The 17,343-nt window shown below is 42.4% G+C and overlaps 1 protein-coding gene across 2 annotated transcripts in view; it reads right to left on the bottom strand.

Moving 5' to 3' along the window:
- Window positions 1–564: 564 nt before the first annotated feature.
- LOC121180686 (endonuclease V-like) overlaps window positions 565–17,343 on the bottom strand; it is a 52,526-nt gene continuing 35,747 nt past the window's right edge. For both annotated transcript variants that reach the window (XM_041036299.1, XM_041036300.1), the window contains exon 9: window positions 565–849. The gene's annotated coding sequence lies outside the window, so the exon portion shown is untranslated. The remainder of the gene's footprint in view (window positions 850–17,343) is intronic.

The raw sequence follows: 17,343 nt of genomic DNA, 5'->3' as shown, positions 1-17,343 counted from the left end.
GTATTCACTCCTTTCCACTTCATCAGTCACCAAACGTCTCATGTGACTCCATCACACTGTTTTATGGAGTGAGTGAGTGAGTGAGTGAGTGAGTGAGTGAGTGAGTGAGTGAGTAATGGCCTGCACTCTTTCCTCAGTTGTCACAGCCTGTCCATACTGTATCTGCAGTGTTTGCCCAGTGTCCTACACTCTGTACATCTCTCTGACGTGGGATCAGGCTGCGGTCTCCACCGGCTGATCCTCTGACCTCTCCTGCTGATCAATACTGCCCCATCTGACCAGTTCTATTTCTGGCCACCATCCCTGCAGAGTCAGCCCCCTTCCCCCTGCCCTTCTTTTCCGCTCGCCTCGCTGGGACCAGCCTGGCACAGCGGTGCCCGCTGCCAAGTCTGACTCATTTAAAGAGAGACACTCAGCGACAACACATTATACACAAGGCCTATGACTGTTTTTGTGTAACAGTATTTGCTGTTCCCATGTGCAGCCATATGGGAACAGCTCACTGTATTATTCAACATACAGCACAATTCACGCACCTCACAGATATTTACTGATGACCAGCACTCTGAAGAAGATCAGGGACATTTATGATTTATTTACAAGGCTCCCAGTGTAAAAAAGCTGAGTGACCCAAAATGTAATGAGAACAGTATATAAAAAGAACCAGTCTGACCCATATCCACTTTAAATATGGGGCGCGTGCATAAAAAGATACAGTTAATCTGACGGTGTCTTCTTGGCCCAGGCTAAAACAGCTGTGCTTTTAAAAGCACATGAAAGTTGATTTAGGGGCCTCCTGTACTGCTGGTGTTCAGCGTTCCTGAGGTCCTTTCTGGCATCATTCGCAACCTGAAGCAAGAGAAGAAGAGACAAAGAACAAACCTTTTATTGCAATAAAAATAACACAAAACCTATTTTACTGTGTCACCAGGGTTGAAAGACTAAAAGCAGCCACACTGCAAAGCTTTAAAGCATTTAAGTCAGAGTCATTTAGCATTCAGCAGCTGCTAAAAACACCAGGGATACACAAAGTCCAGTCTGAGTCTGTATTTATCAGGCATCTCAGAGTCACTCCTAGGAGTTGTGTTGAAAGTTACCCTAGGACTAACAACACTCCTACCTCAGAGTGTTATTTATGAGGTGTCCTACACTTACTGTCAGCAAGGAGAAGGACTGCTCCTCAGAGAGAGTATGACAGTGCTGTTTTACAACACTCAGAGCGGCAAAGTAGAAATTACGATGATGTGTTGTTCTCCGACAGTTGTGGTTTGAAATATTAGACGGTGCAAGAATTCAGACAATAAGGCAGTAAGATAATAAACACCCTTTTTATTATGTGTAGGTTTTACATGTACAGGTAAATCACTCGGGTAGCTTACCAAGGTTATATATACAAAAATGTAACGACAAAAGAATGACAAGTAAGTGTTGTCTATTGTGGAAATTAGAACAGCTAATTTGACTCAGCTGTGTGAAATCAGCCCCATCCAACCACACATTTCCAATAAGAGTATCTTATATAGCATCTTACACATTGTGCTACATTCCACAGGCACATTTTGCAAATCCTCTGTGAACTGTGACGCACCGCTCCATGAAGAACATCTCCTCCTCTGCTGTCCAATTCCTCTCTCAGCTACACCCGTTTTTAACTGTGTGCCCTACATGTACATGAGGACAACGTTACACAAGATATATGAAAATATTTTTTCAGTCACCTGTCACTAAGGACCAGTGCCGTGCACATTATCTTTAGGACATGCATTAGCATGACCATAACTGTGGCTATGATAGAATCATCACTGCAGTCGCACACCTGCATTTTCCCTGTTACAATAATGTGTAACATCGTGAGGACATGGGTTTCTGCAGGGACAGCATTCAGTCTCAAATATTATTCAGTTTTTTTCAATATACTCATAGTCACTGAGCATCCTCAAAAGTATCTCTCCTCTCATAGACTCCCTCTCTCTGCAGGAACACAATGTCCTGCCATCTCCCACCAGGTTAGGAAACCTCTGGAACACTCCTCAATATCAGCAGAGAGTCATTTTCTAAGTTAGGAAAATTTGTAAAACCCTTTTACTCCTGTTCTAAAAGTAGGACCAAAAATGTATCACTGACAATTTTTGGCTCGTTGATCTCTTTAGAGTGAGCTTCTCTAATACTACAGTATTAGTAAATACAGACCCCGATCAGTTACTGTGAATGCATTCAGGTGGTTCTGAAAAGGTGATAATTTACAGGTGAGTTTACACCGAGGGGGCTTCATCACACTGTATCGAACACATTACACTATCATGCCACTATTTCTGTGCTGTAACAGCAAAAACTGGAGCCTTGCGGTGAGACCCATTAGCAGACTCCGTCATTATTTTTCCCCCAAACAGTGGAGGCCTCAGCCTGCCTCCCCAGTCCAGTTAGTTTGGGCCCTAAAGCAACACAACATGAAGCAATTTGCTGTGAATATCCACCCAGGACATTTTCAGTGCATTACAGAGGCAATCAGCATCAGCAAGTAAACTAGAGGAGAATGGCACTGAGCGACAGAGCAGTGGAGAGAAAGGAGGATCAGAGACTGTGGGAGAACGACTGATAAAGAAAAAGAAGAAAACAAAAGAGAGCCAGATGGAGGAGAGAGAGAGAGAGAGAGAGAGAGAGAGAGAGAGAGACAGAGCTGTTATCATGTTACAGGCGGCCACAGTGCCGGTCAAGGTGCTGAATGGGCAATAAAAGGGCAACATAATGGAGTTGTAATGGCAAGAGAGCAGACACTACATAAAGCTGACCCAGGGTCAGTGTTAGAAGAAAGAAGAAGAGGACTCCTCTGAGTCACAGCAGCCAGAAGGTGGCTGTCAGTGGACCTGATGCTAACATACAGCAACCATATAGTTTTCTGTTAAATCATCTTTGCAGGTTGATGTCTATCAAACACACTCAGCACCACTGAGTACACAACAGGAAGTAGCAGGACTTGTTTCTCCTCTTTTGTTGCAACTAGAAGCTTTGCAGAGAAAAATATTATGTACAAGTATTATAATTAGTATTGTTCCATCTTGTATACCATGCAGGTCAGTAGGTAGGTCTGGGTACTATCAGGATTACAGGATGATTTCAGTTTACTGCAACCTGGGTCTTATTTTTGTAGCTCTGACCATCATTTGTATCAGTAATAAAAAAACACTGTACTCATCAAGGTAATTGCTGAGAATGTGGAAATCAGATGAGACCAAACACACGAGCAGACGTTCAGACAGATTTAAAACTGAACACAGGTTTGAGAAGCATCTGAACAAATGGAATAAATTGGATTTCTCAGCATGAAGACAGTAAAAAAAAAAAAAAAAAAAAAAAAAATTCTAAATCATCTTGTTTTGAGCAAAACATGAACACAACATTTTCTGCCAAAGTTAGAAAAGTTCTGGGTAGATATTTGGTGTATTTATGTATTTATTTATTTATTTTGTTTGATTTAGGTACTGAAGTTAGGCCACATATAAATACGTTTAATGATATTAAAAGATATATGTAATATTTGAAACAAAGTTTTCAGGGACCTTAATATAGAAATTAACAGCTTTCAGAGCTTATTAATAATTATGTAATGTAGTAACAGAAGTGAATTACTGTGTTACAGTTCCCCAAAAGCTTCCTGCAGGAGAGCAAAGAGGAAAACAAAGAAAAAGCCATCACTTGCTGCTCTTCTTCTACAGAGTATCAACCCAACAATGAGCGTGGATCATACAGAAAAGGACGTGTTTAGAGATGTGTCATTGAGGAACAGCATTTCTTGATTTGTTTTTCTACTCAGTAGGTTGTAACAGGTGTAAAGTGGACTTGTAAAGTCAGACGTGCTGTGCTGCAAATCTCTGCTTTTATTTATTATTTATTTTATTAAATGTGAGGCGCAGACAATGTCAGATTGACCCTGAAAAGCGGAAAACTATTTTTTAATTTTCCCACTGTCCCATCTGGTCTTTCTTAAAATACACACTACTAACAGAAAAAATATCCCCACTGTCGAGTGTGGCCTCATTCTCCCTTAGACACGTGCTTACGGAAACACACTTTGACTTTGCATGTGTTTCTGCAAAAAAGGTCATTGTTAATAAAAGACACATGATGAGTGTTGTTTTGTGGACACAAACACCTTTTTAAAGTGCACAGTAGGGCTTTGATAGCTTATGGCTCAGGCAATTAGAGTTGGGGAGTGTTACTCTAATAGGCTATTATGCATCTTTTCTAATTAGATATAAGACATGATGATACATGAGGGGATTTTACAGGGATGCAGCTCTAATTATAAACAGGGAACATTTTAATTTATATAAATATATCCAAGGAGTGTGTATTTACAAACACACAAACATGAATTTTAGTTACTTTGAGAGGTTTTTTTCAGTCCTAATGGAGGACTGCGGTCCAAAATCCATGTTTTGTAGGAGTGTGCAGGCTCAGATTCAGCTAGCAGCCTTAGGTTTCTTCACTCCCTGCTCTGCTGTCAGACACACCATGAACTGTGTGTCGTGCAATACTGTACCCATCCTTCAAAAAGGAAAGCCTCAGGTTCTTTGAAGGATGAAGGAACTGGAAATCTTGTGAGTCCAAAATTATTGATGCTACAGGTAACCTCTGAAATTAAACTGAAAAATAGCAAACAGCTGGAACACATTGTCCTGGCAGAGCACCCCCTTTAATGCAAAAATCACTCTGAATCTGATCGTCTTCAACCTGCAGCTTTGTTATGGTTTATTCATATGCAATAAAGCAAAGAGCTGAACCATATGGTCTCAGTGTTCTCTGCCTAACAAGTTAAAAAGAGCACAATCACCAGTACCAATGCCAAGCTCCATCTGAAATGTTGACACAGACTTATACAAAAGGAAAATGTTTTCTTTACCCCTGAGTCTCGACTGGAACTCCACCATCAAACTTGGTGACTTCCATTCTGATAAATATGACATGTTATACAATGGGGGGTTGCACAGGGATCCATTCTTAGCCCACTTCTGTTCAGCTGTTTACCTTTGATGGTAAACAATGAACAAAGTGATATTTTTTATTGAGACTTTTGATCATTTTGGTAAATGCTGTGTCTGCACTGAAAAAGCAGCCACAGCCTCACAGTCTGTGTCCTGCTCTGGCAAGATTCTCACCTTTTCCCACCTCCGCAGCTTCTATACATTACCAAACTAAGATATGCTGATTGAAATGGAAACATAACAACCTTAAACATTATTAAAAACTCACTTGAGCACTGTGTGAAAAAAGTTTAGCTTGCATTAAGTAGGGTGGGTGGAGACTGACAGACACATTCTTCCCTTTAGCCTTTTAGTGATATGCACTTGCTGCTGAGATCAGTCAGCACTACAAACCCGTACTCTTGACTGGACTCGGCTGCTGCTGATTACTGCCCTCGACACCTCCTGTACATGTTAAACTGCTGTCAGTATGCAGAAGAATATCTGCTGCATGAAAAACTCGAAAGTTTGAAGCCTAACCTTCCTATTTTCCAGCACTTATTTGTACGTGCTAATCCCTGGATACCTTCCTAATGCTGACAACATCCAACTTTTCATTAAACTCCTAATCATAAGAATCCAAAGAAACTCTGATCAGCTGCTAACACATCTGTAGTTGTGGTTACAGAGACTCAATGACAGCGAACATAGTGAAGTAAAATGACCAGTTTAAACATTTCGGGGTTGTTGATGTGAACTTTCATGAACACATTACAGCATCACTGCAAAGAAGATCAGAGGTTTTCAGGTTTTACATCCTAGTCTGACTATGAAACCTCTTACACGCCTATTATGAATAAGCTGGAGTACTGCATTTCCCCCTTAATTGGATTTCCTACTAAAACCACTCATGGGCTGCAGCTCATTTCGACCTATCCTCAGATACCTGTCTTGGCTATTTGTTACCCTCAGTATTCAGAATTCAATTCAATTCAAGATCCTCTTTGCTGTCTCCAAACCTCTTAACAGCTTGTCTCTACACCACATATCAGACATGCTTTTAGTTAAAACCTGCCAGACCTCTCAGGTCTCAAGCCACGTGTGTCCTTCATTTTCCCAGAGCTTTCTCCAAATCAGGAGAGAACATTTAGCATTTATGCATCTAAAACAGTGAGCCTGCTGATCTGATGCTTCGACAGGCACTGTTAAAATGCCTGATACGTCTAACATTTTCTCACAGAGAGCAGTTTCAAAGGCTCAGCTTGGTTCTTTTCAATTCTCTGTGTGAAGAGTTTGAGTTTCTCCCCTGTGGATGGAGTTTTAGACCATAAAAGGCTAGTTTGTATGTACAGTGTTTATTTTTATTTTTTCTTATGTTGACGCTGTGTTCCTTTTTAACTAAATTCGTTGTCCTCATAAAGTGCTGTAAGCATTTTTGTCCATGTATATCATGTTTCTGATGCCTGTGCTCTCCTCTCCTTTTCCACTTTTTTCCAGTCTTTTATTGCTCTCTAATGCATTTGTATTATGTTGCCTTAAAAATAAACTCCAACAAGGACTCAATCTTAAATTAAAGGGTAGTGTTAAACCAGGCCAGGAGAGTTTCAGATACTTGGGGGGATTAGAGCTAACTTTTATGAAGCAATTCTGGAGCTTTACAGAGGGAGAGGAAGAGATGAAAGGGTTGGCCTTCGACCTGCAGTAGCTTTGACCACCATCATATCTGCCCACCTGTCTGACCTGTGTGTTTGTGCTGGACAGTCAGCAGCCTGCCACATTCAAACTGTCTGTCAGACACACAACATGGACATAAAACAGAGAGAGAGAGAGAGAGAGAAGCAGGAAGCGAGGGAGGATCTGTGTGTGTCACTGAAAGCTGATGGAAAAAGTTTTATATGGATGTTACACACAAACTTTTTCTTTAAGACTTTAAAACGCTTTTCTTTAATTTGATCTGACAACACTTCGATAAAACATGTGTAGCCATCTTTAATCTTTATCCTGGAGTGTGGATGTAGGGATGCAAATGTCCGTCAGTTGGTCCACCACTTTGGTCCAGACTAAAATACAGTGGAGACGCTACAGGATAAACTGACACCAAACACAGTGCAGACATTCATGGCTCCCAAAGGATGAAGCCGATTAACTTTGACGATCATCTAACTGTTCCTCTCTAGCACCACCATGAGGTGGACATTTTTGGATTTATACTTCTGTATTAAAGCTGCTTGTGTTTTCACCTACATGTTTCTGATGCTGGTGGATTAAAGTGAAGTTAAACAAAGACTCAGTAGTCTCCTTTTTTCGGTAACAGGCGTCTAACAAAGCGATTACACTGCAGACCTTCTGCTCACTGTGACAGCTACTCTGTATGAATGAAAGAACAAACGTACACACAGCAGTGGTAGCCTCCTGTACAGTGACGACACACAGTGAAATAACACTGTAAGTTAACTATATGTAACTACAGTCACTGTGGCTCTGTATCACAGAGCAAACAAGCGAATGTAAAACTGTGAGGAATATAAAGCACAATACAGCCTGATCATACAACAACACAACAACATGAACTCCAATGCTCAACCATAAATCAAAACCGACAGTGGGACTCCCATTAACCCCTTCTGTTTAACCTCTGAGTCATGGCTGTGGACTCTTAGTCTTGTTTTTATTTTTTTCATCTTTAGTTACTTAATAGATTTTATCTTTTTTTTTTTTTTTATCTTTTGATATGTGGTTGCTTTGATACAGATCTATTAAACAATTCACAAATTTCACAGCCAAATTCAAATCTCACTATGCTGCTTAGAATAAAGGGATGTTATATTCATTCAAACAGGATTTCATTACGACTTCCACACATTTTGGTGCTTTAGCTGCATCAGATTTCATCTTTAAGAATTTATGCAAATCAGATTTTGACATTAACGCCCTCAGAGAGAGGACACTGCACATCCCTTCTTGCTCCATTTACATGCACACACTGCAATCACAGCAACTGATCTGAGCACTTGTTCAATATCTTTATGCTAATTTAAGGGGATTGGTGAACTGAGTGCAGTCTCGATATAGATGCCCCTACCCTGCAACTCATTAGGAAATAATGAGACTGACCTATAATTTACATGATATGTGCTAATAGGTTTTCATTTAGACTAGCATATTAGTCAGCTTCCCTCTCACTTAGCAGAGTTACTGATCAGAGCAGCATTATGATTGTGCCTCTTTGGAACTATACTTTTAACAGGCCTCAGTCTGAGTTTGGTCAGAACAGAAGAAGTGAAGCCAAGAAACAGACAGAGAAGAAGAAAGAAACATAAAGAAACACTGTACAGCCTTCAACAACAGCTGACTCCTGGATTTATTGATGTGCAAAAATAAATTTACACATGATGACACACCCATGGCGACACAACACACACACACACACACACACACACACACACACACACACACACACACACACACACACACACACACACACACACACACATCTATAAATAAAGACACACACACACACACACACACACACACACACACACACACACACACACACACACACACACACACACACACACACACACAGGTACTCCTGCAAATGCATGCATACAGAAACATTTGCACACGAAACCACCTGAAGTCAGCACATTTCTAGATGGTAAACAAGCCTGGGAGCTGCTTAGCCATGCTGGTCAGGCTTCAGGCATTACTAGTGCACATAACATGAACCCACACACACCACACACACACACACACACATACACTCAGGGCTGTAAACATTAGCAATATTTTCCCATTTCCTCTGCAGGGCAGACGGGAGAGCAGTAGATCTTCAGGGGGGCTGAGCCCTTCACTAGTAATAATCTCCTTTACACTTCACACTGCCAGGGAGATGAATCATGGTGGATGGGGTCACTGCGTGTGAGAGAGGGAAGGGGGCCCTGATGTGCCATGGGAAGGCTGGCTGTGTGTGTGTGTGTGTGTGTGTGTGTGTGTGTGTGTGTGTGTGTGTGTGTGTGTGTGTGTGTATTCAGAGGGGCAGAGGGAGGCCAAGGATCCTGGTCACATATTGTCAGCAGAGAACAGGTAAAGGGCTGTTTTCAATGATGCGGGTTGCCTGGATTCACAGAGTATGACCATGAAGAGAAGGAATACCACAAAAACAATCACACTCTTATTTGTTTAACAGCTTTTCTCACTTTTTCAGGCTGACAAACACTGTACTTTTCTCATAAAGGACATTAAGTGTGGACATATGTCTCTGGAAATACAGTATTTTAAAGAATCTGAAGGTTATGAGATAAAAATATTGATCTCCCTCACTGAGATGCATATAGATACAACAGATACTGCATATAAACTTAAAGTATATCGCTGGCTGCTGGCATAATTACATTTACATTACACTGTGTTTTGTTGTCGTTATGCGTTTTTGAGGCCTCTGCCACCCACACATCTTTCCCTTTTCTGGAGCAGATGATATACAGAAATCATATTAGCTATCTCTGGGGGACAGAACTCATCTGAACTGCTGAAAAGAACAGTTTGACATTTTGGGAAATATGCTGATTTGCTTTTTTTTTTTGCTGAGAGTTAGATGAGAATATTGATATCACTCTCATATCACTCTCATATCTGCACAGTGCCCTCACATTATTGCATGTTTTGTGTCTGTGATGTATCTGTATGGCCGCCACAACCCAGAAGCTAAAATAACATATATTAACCTCCTCTTAGGGAACTGGACCAGTCTAAGCAGCAGAAATTAACCTCTGTCAGGACAATTAAAAGTATTAAAGAGCTAGGCATGTTGAAAATATAGATGCATGTGTTCCATCATAAAGAAAATCGATAACAAATCCAGCTGAATCCCTTTAGACTGGAACTGTGAGTTGCATTTACCTGAGAGCTCAATATTCAATATCAATAAACACTGTTATTACTATCGTCTTACTGCTCGTGTTGCATTTCCTGTGAGGAGCATGACGATTTTAACTACACGGGACATTCAATAAGAGTCAGATATGATAAAACAGAATTTGCCGCATATGAGCTGTTGCAGTATCGGAGCTTCACCGTGTGGCGTTAGCAGTGACCTGACTGATGAGGACATGGCAGTGTGACAGAGAGATAGAGGCACCTGGCACCAAGCTGGTCCCTAGGAGATGCTCACTACCTACGTAAACCGCTGACCGACTTGTGGACCAAAAAAAAAAACAGAAACACCTAAATTTATGTGGGCGACATCTGCGGTGCAGTGACAGGCCACAAGTCAAGATCAGAGGCTGAGGGTCTAAGAACTTGTACCGTCATGATTCAAAATGACATCCACAACATATTTCACAGGAGGTGACATTTTTGCCAAATACTTATGACAGACACTTGTAGACGCAGTAACACAAGTGGTAGCAACAGATGTAAGTACACAAAAAGCAGGAGGTACTTGTAATTTACCTGAGTATTTAGCATTTATTTTATGCTACTTTACAGTTTTAGTCCACTGCAAGTGTTTGACAGATACAGTATAGTTACTAGTTATTTTGTAGATTTGGCTGAAACTTATTTAGTGAAGTGCTTGATTTTAAAGTCATCTTAAAGGCTGTAATTTGAGCTGCTGTTGGACTGTATTGCATTGAACTGTGAGCTGTTTCTAATATTTAGTCAGCCCTCACTGATACAAATGAGGTGGCCAAAATATTAAAGAGACTACAAAAGAGTGCATGTTACATGTGCATGAGAAACAAATCCTATAATATAATTCATAGTTTGTAACACCCTGAGGACATGCTGGTACACACTTCAGTACATTTTACTGATAATACTATAACTGAAGTCAATCTGACTGAAGGATTTAACAGAGAATCTGACACGGTGGTTGTGTTGCTCCTGAATTAAAGGCTCTCAGTTCTTCTTACAAAGGGTCTTACAGTTAATCCTGTGGAGAACATAAACGTGTGCACCAAAGTTCACAGCAACATATTACTCAACAACACTTATTGAGATATTTCACAGCAAAATTATCAATCTCAAGGTGGAAAAAGAGAAAAAGTCAGAGGATCAGAGTCTGGCTTTACTCTTGAAAACAAAACGATGCCTCGCATTGGACTCATCACAAGAAGATTTGCTCAATAGTAGTCGGTACAATAACATGCTACTGATACAATAGCAGAATCAGTGAGGGATAGACAGTAAAGGTAATAATAATGCATAGACTTCACAGGAGAAAAGCATGACTGCACAGTATTTCATACTAATTCACCAAACTCAAAGTCAGCAGCAGAGACTGGATTTTGCAGTGTTAACATCAACAGCTTGGCCTTTGAAGTGCACTACATCCTTGGATCATGGATGTTCATGGAGGTTCATACTATTTCAACCTTGATCTGAATCTTTACAGAGGGACCTGGATGACTGAGAATCTTCACAGATGTATTCCCCTGCTCTAAAACCTTCGTCAGAGTCATTTCTCTAATGGTATCCACGCACTTCACACCTACCCTGCCTCATTTGAGTGAACGGCCCCTTTAAAAACACCTACAGCATCCTGACTAATCAGGAATTCCAAGCAGAGAAAAAAATCAGTGAGCAGTGAGAAGTTCAGTCCCTGTTGCCTCTCGGGTGTCTATCTATATATCTGTCTCTTTCTCTCTGTCTGTCTGTCTGTCTCTCCCTGGTTTCTGCTCCAGAGCAGCTGCTTACCAATAGCCGACAATCACTTTGAAGAGATACCCACTCAAACTGAATTCTGAATGGGTCAGTGCGATACGATTCACTGCCATGTCTGACAGCTGTGTACCAGAGTGAGAAGTTGATGGAGGGGAGGCAAAGATGGAGAGACGGCCTGGGCGGGAGAGATGAGAAAAGAGGGAGGCAGAGGCAGATGAACAGAAAAGAGGAAAGAAGAGCGAGAACAGAAAACAGTGCACAGAAGTGGAGGAAGAAAGGAAACTGGAAAAGGGATGCTCAGAGAAAGAGGGGGGGCAAAGGGGGAGATGTAGAAAGAGAAAGACGGGCTGTTCGAAGCTGCCTGTCTGACTTTAAAGTACAGGGTTTATAAGGCAGTTGTGCCTTGATATGGAAGGATAGGATGAGGAGGAGCAGGAGCAGGAGGAGGAGGAGGAGGAGGAGGAGGAGGAGGAGGAGGAGGAGTGAAGGGTCTCTCTCTTACACCCCGTCGATGAAAAGAACTGACATAACAAATTGTACAATCTGTGCATCTAACAATCTGCACCCCTGCCTTTCAGCAGCCATGATTTAGCACCACGTACAGTATGTGCTACATGCTCTGTAAGTATGTAGCATTATACCAGCGTGTCATTCATAAATTTATGAACACAGCAGATGTTTGCATGCACAGAGAGAAAAAAAACACATTTGTGTGACATTTGAGTTTGAAGTCAAATATCAACATCATTGATTCACTGCTCATCTCTCCTACAAATCACACTCTCACCTCGCCTGTAGTAAAACACCATATTACTCTGATGCAAATGAGCTGTAGTGGGCGCGATGCATGGAAGTGGATGTAGAGGAAAGTCTCAGGCGATACAAGCGGCCACCACTCATGTTGATCTACTCCACACCAACACGTACATTACGACTTATGAATGGCCCGGGAGACGAGGTTTTACGGTGGGCTGTGGTGAAAGAGCCCAGAGGCCACGGGTTCTTCATAGTGAGTAATGATGTGTGCGAACAAGGGGAGGAGGTGTGCGTTTGTGTGTGTGTGTGTACGCAGAGCAGCCTCTGGTTTTCCCACAGTAACGACTGAGCATTATGGTATATTACAGGAAACAAAAAAAGAAAACAACACATACTCGTGAGCACAAACAAACATGAAGAGAGCATCTCAGGGGAAGCAGAGTGAAATGTGAGCGAATAAGCACACATGTGTGAGAGGGATAATGACACTGGAGCTCCTGATGAGACGTCAGGGCTCAGATGAGAGGCTGATGCTGCAGATCAGCATGCGATTATTTCAGGGGCTTGAACCTGTGAGCTGCATCCATAATTTCCTCAGGGGTTGGGATGAGTGTATGTGAGCGTAAGTGTGTGTGGACGAGTAACAGGAAGAGAGAGCGCATACAGTAAAGTGTGTGGGTGTATCTGTGAATTAACACGACAGACAGTCAGACAGAATGGCCGGACAGCGAGAATAACTGACAACTGACAAATGACAACGCTGTGGCTGGGTTTTCTTCTGAGTCAACAATGCACTGCTCCCCTGAAAGGTCCTGATCCGACACTAAAAATAACGTATCAATGTTCAAATTATTTGGACTCTATTCAAGTTGCCTGTTCCAGGATAAAATTTTATTGTAATTTTTATTTTTTACATCTTCACCACACTGTCACACTGAAATAAAATCCTGGGAAGGAATTCCCAGGCTGTCCTCAGTCCATACGTATATTTCATATACATAGAATCAATATAGCTAACCATGTATTACTGCTGCTGTATGATGTCCTCAGTAGTAGCTATGACCTGACAGTTTACTAGAAATATAGCTAGACCGGTGGAAGAGTTCCTGCAGAGAGCGGGTGTCGTGCCGTCATGTCCGGGCTGGACTCTTGACGCACCAGCTTCTGCAGGACAATGTCTCATTCAGTCATTCAGCATTTCTTTCATCAGCCTGCATTTTTATCTAAAGGCTAAATTTACTGGCCACTGTGGTCAGTAGGACATGCAACAGGTCAAGCTGACAGTATCTTTTAATAGAGCCCCCTACTGGACCCCAGAGCAAATTACCTTGGTATGTTTATCTTCAGTAAATTTTGAATTCCAACAGGTCATTGAATTTATTTTGAATTCAGATGAAACCTTAGTGATTTAACTGCTTTTCAAAAACACTGTACACTTTTCAGTCATTTCTGTCCTCCTGTCATCACAGACATGTCCGTAGCAGTCAACTGACTCATGGAGTTAAACCCTTACTGCACTGACAGAAAGACAGAAATCTCAGCAGCTAGAAGAACAGACAGACAGATCCTCGTTCGGTGAGTAATGCTTGGCTGAGTTTATTGTGATGAGGTGCACTGAAGTGCTCTGAGCGGTGTCTATCCAATCCTCTCAGCAGGATTATTCATTTTGGCATCATCCAACTCTGATCAATTGCACAAAGACACAAAGACGCTCACACGGACGTATATGCACAGTTAAACAAACAAAAGACATTAATCTTTCCAGGTATTATTCCTCAAGATCTCAGGACAGCAGCGATGTGAAAGAGCCCACACTCTGCCTGTGAGTCTCAAAGATAAGCTGATTACTTTTCCTGGAGAAAAAACAGAGTAAACAGGGCTTTGAAGAAGCCTGAGCCATCGTAATGGAACATGTTGTCTGGTTATTTTGAAAGGTGTACACTGGAATATTAAAGTAGTTTGAGGGAGCGAGGGTGAAAGACTGAAAGGGTGAAAGCTACATGTCAGAGTATACTTACTATACAACCCCTCTACCTTTGAGCCTTACAAGTAATGAAAAATTACAAGGTTTTCCTGAGGTGATAATGAGTTTTGCTGCTGCTGACGGAGCTGCACAGAGAGGGGAGGGTTAGTAGGAACCTGGCAGTTCATTTTCTCAGCCCCTAATGGGCTAATCCAGCCATGGGGACATTTTTATCTCTGAACCAAAGTACTGAACATTTGGACTCATCGCTGTTGGGCCAACAGACCGCGTATACAACAGGCAGTGAAGTTAACTTTCTGATCAGGGATACCGCAGACATCTGGCAAAGATCTCCTGAATAGTTTAACACACAGTTCAATGTTACACAACAAAGCTAAGGTGGGAATCTCATTAATGTCTAAAACCTCCAGTCAGTGGAAAGGGCTTCTGAGAGCGTTAATCCCACTCCTGAAGAAGTCGAGCATCGCTGCTGACTGAAGCACCTTACAAGCGGGAGCGCAGCGGCCCACTGGCAGCGACGATTGAGTTACTAAGCAGGGGTGGACTTCATATAACAGCCACTCAATGAAAACAAAAGCCCTGGCCCCGTCTGCTGAGCCTCTCTCTTCCCCTAGTCAGGAAAATCTAATAACCGATGTTCGCAGCATCTCCTCTGCCTCGTCCAAGGCTGACGCGTCCTTATTACAATAGATTGGCCTCAATTGATTTGTCTTTAGAAGCCTCAGGGAAAAAAAAAAACAAAAAAAAACGCCCAATTGATTTTCTTGGTTTACAGCTGGGGCATGTGAGAAGTTTGCGCTTTTGATGAGGTGGATGGCAAGACACCTGGACAGCTGGTGTACACATGCATGCAGTGTGTGTGTAAAGGTGTGGATACACAGGTGAGTAGGTGGGGTGCTGGTGTGAGTGGGTGTGGGTGAGCTTAATACCACGGCTTCTACTGCAGATAAACAAGGCCATTTGTCTGATACTGCAGCAGCTCACCTGTCAGTTTAACTCAAGTGTCAGGCGACGTTGGTTCAATCACTCACACACGCACACGGACACACACACACACACACTAACATCAGGATGCCACAACAGAACAACAGGCCGCTGGACACATAACAATCAAGCCACTACTGCATACAAGCAAATTCAATTTCTTCGTTCATGTTGCCTGTAGTTGTGTTTACATGTAAATGTTTGAACAAGCTTTACTGTGAGCAAATTTCAGAAATGTATGCAAAATGTGAATCGGTGCATTTCCATCAATCCATAACCAGTCACATTCCCTTGACGCTTCACACCTCAGACAACATTTATGCTTTTTCTAATGCTTTTTCAGTCCATGTGTTGCTTTTGTCAGCAGAGACAGGTACGTCAACGTGTATTTGAAAAACCTGGCCCTCCTTTATCACTTCTTCTTTATTCCTATATGCTATTTTTTTCCACCTCAGCCAGGTGTAAAAACTTTTTTTGCAATATTCTAGTTTTTCCCCTGAGTTTCTGTGGTCTGTATTCAGGTTTATTTCATGGACAAACTGAAAATGTGCATGAAGACAGGTCAGTAGCAACATGTGTGATGGAAAGATGCTCTTGCCTTCATGCAGTATACGTCCACCTTCAACCTTCTTTCCACGCAGTGATTTGTAAGAGTGGTTCATCAGTGTATAAACTCCCAGACTAACTATGGTTACTTCTCACTGACATCATCCACCAGGAGAAGAAACAGTTGCAGGAAAAGGTCAAAGCATGATGGGAGCAAAGAGAAGCAGACAAGCGAATATTCCATTGATTAACTCGTCTATATGTCTTCCCACAGCTTTGAGTTACCTCCAGACCTTTCTCCCGCTCCAGTATCCTCTGAACACAGCAGTATCCTGCATCAATCTATGGCGTGACTCAACCCCTCCGACTCAACTGCCTCAGGCTGTGATTTACGGTCACACAGCTGCTGGAAATGACAGTATCGTTACGACAGGGTGTTGGTGAGTATCTAAATCGTTGTTTGTGAGCCTCCTGATGTAGTGACACTGTTAAAATTCACAGCTGCCGAGCAGCTAAAGGGATTTTTTGCCACTCCTGCTCTCCACCTTTTTCATTCCTGTGCGTCACTGTGTTCCTGGGTTGACTGAAATCATCCCGAAGCCATGAAAGTATCTGCTGTGGATTCAGAACAGTCAGTAAACTGAAAACGTGCACATTGTTTTAACCAAACTAAATCAAAACCAGTTGCAAAGAGCAACAGTGGTTTTCACTTTGTTCAACTAAAATAAAACGGAGCTCTTGCTCTTCAGCACACACTGATTTCTTGTCACTGGCGAGCTCTGTCCCTACCTGCCTGTCAAGAACTAAATGAAGCGATGTTTGCTGCCGCTTGTTTTCTTCATCTGCCCCCACCCCGGACCCCACCCACTTATCCCCCCTGCTCATTTGCCCTTTCCCTCTGTCTGCCCATCTCTCATTCCTGGGGCTCAGCGTTTGTTCTTGTTATCGCTGAGGAGTGCACAGGGGTTTTGTGTCAGTGTGTTTGACGATGAGGTGGCGGTGGTGAAAAATGAGGCAGGTGGTGGCAATTTATCAACACTCGAGCAGCACATGGCGGCATCCTGGCAGAGGGAGGCGAGGCGGCGCAAAACGCGGCACTGAGGGTTTTTCTGTGTGAGGCCGGGCATGATGAAATGGATGCGGTTTCTCCTCTGCTGCATCACACAGACAGGGGGGAGGATGGATAAAGAGAGGAAGAGGGAGAGGGAGGGGGGAGGGAAGAGGGAAGGGTCTTTCCTCTATCTGCAGGCTTCCACTCCCACATCAAGCATCGGCTTTTCTCCCTCAGCAACTCCCTCCACATCATCCCCATCACCACCCTCTTCCTCTCAGCCCAGGGAGTCCGTCTTCAAGGGTTTGATCTACAAATATGCAACGCGCATTTTTTTTCTTTCCTATGCAATTTGTATCTCTGTTGGCGTGGAAACAGATGACAGAATACCAACA

Source organism: Toxotes jaculatrix, chromosome 4 (genome assembly GCF_017976425.1).
Source record: "Toxotes jaculatrix isolate fToxJac2 chromosome 4, fToxJac2.pri, whole genome shotgun sequence".
Taxonomy (NCBI): Eukaryota; Metazoa; Chordata; class Actinopteri; family Toxotidae; genus Toxotes; species Toxotes jaculatrix.
This window is presented reverse-complemented; position numbering and strand designations above follow the sequence as displayed.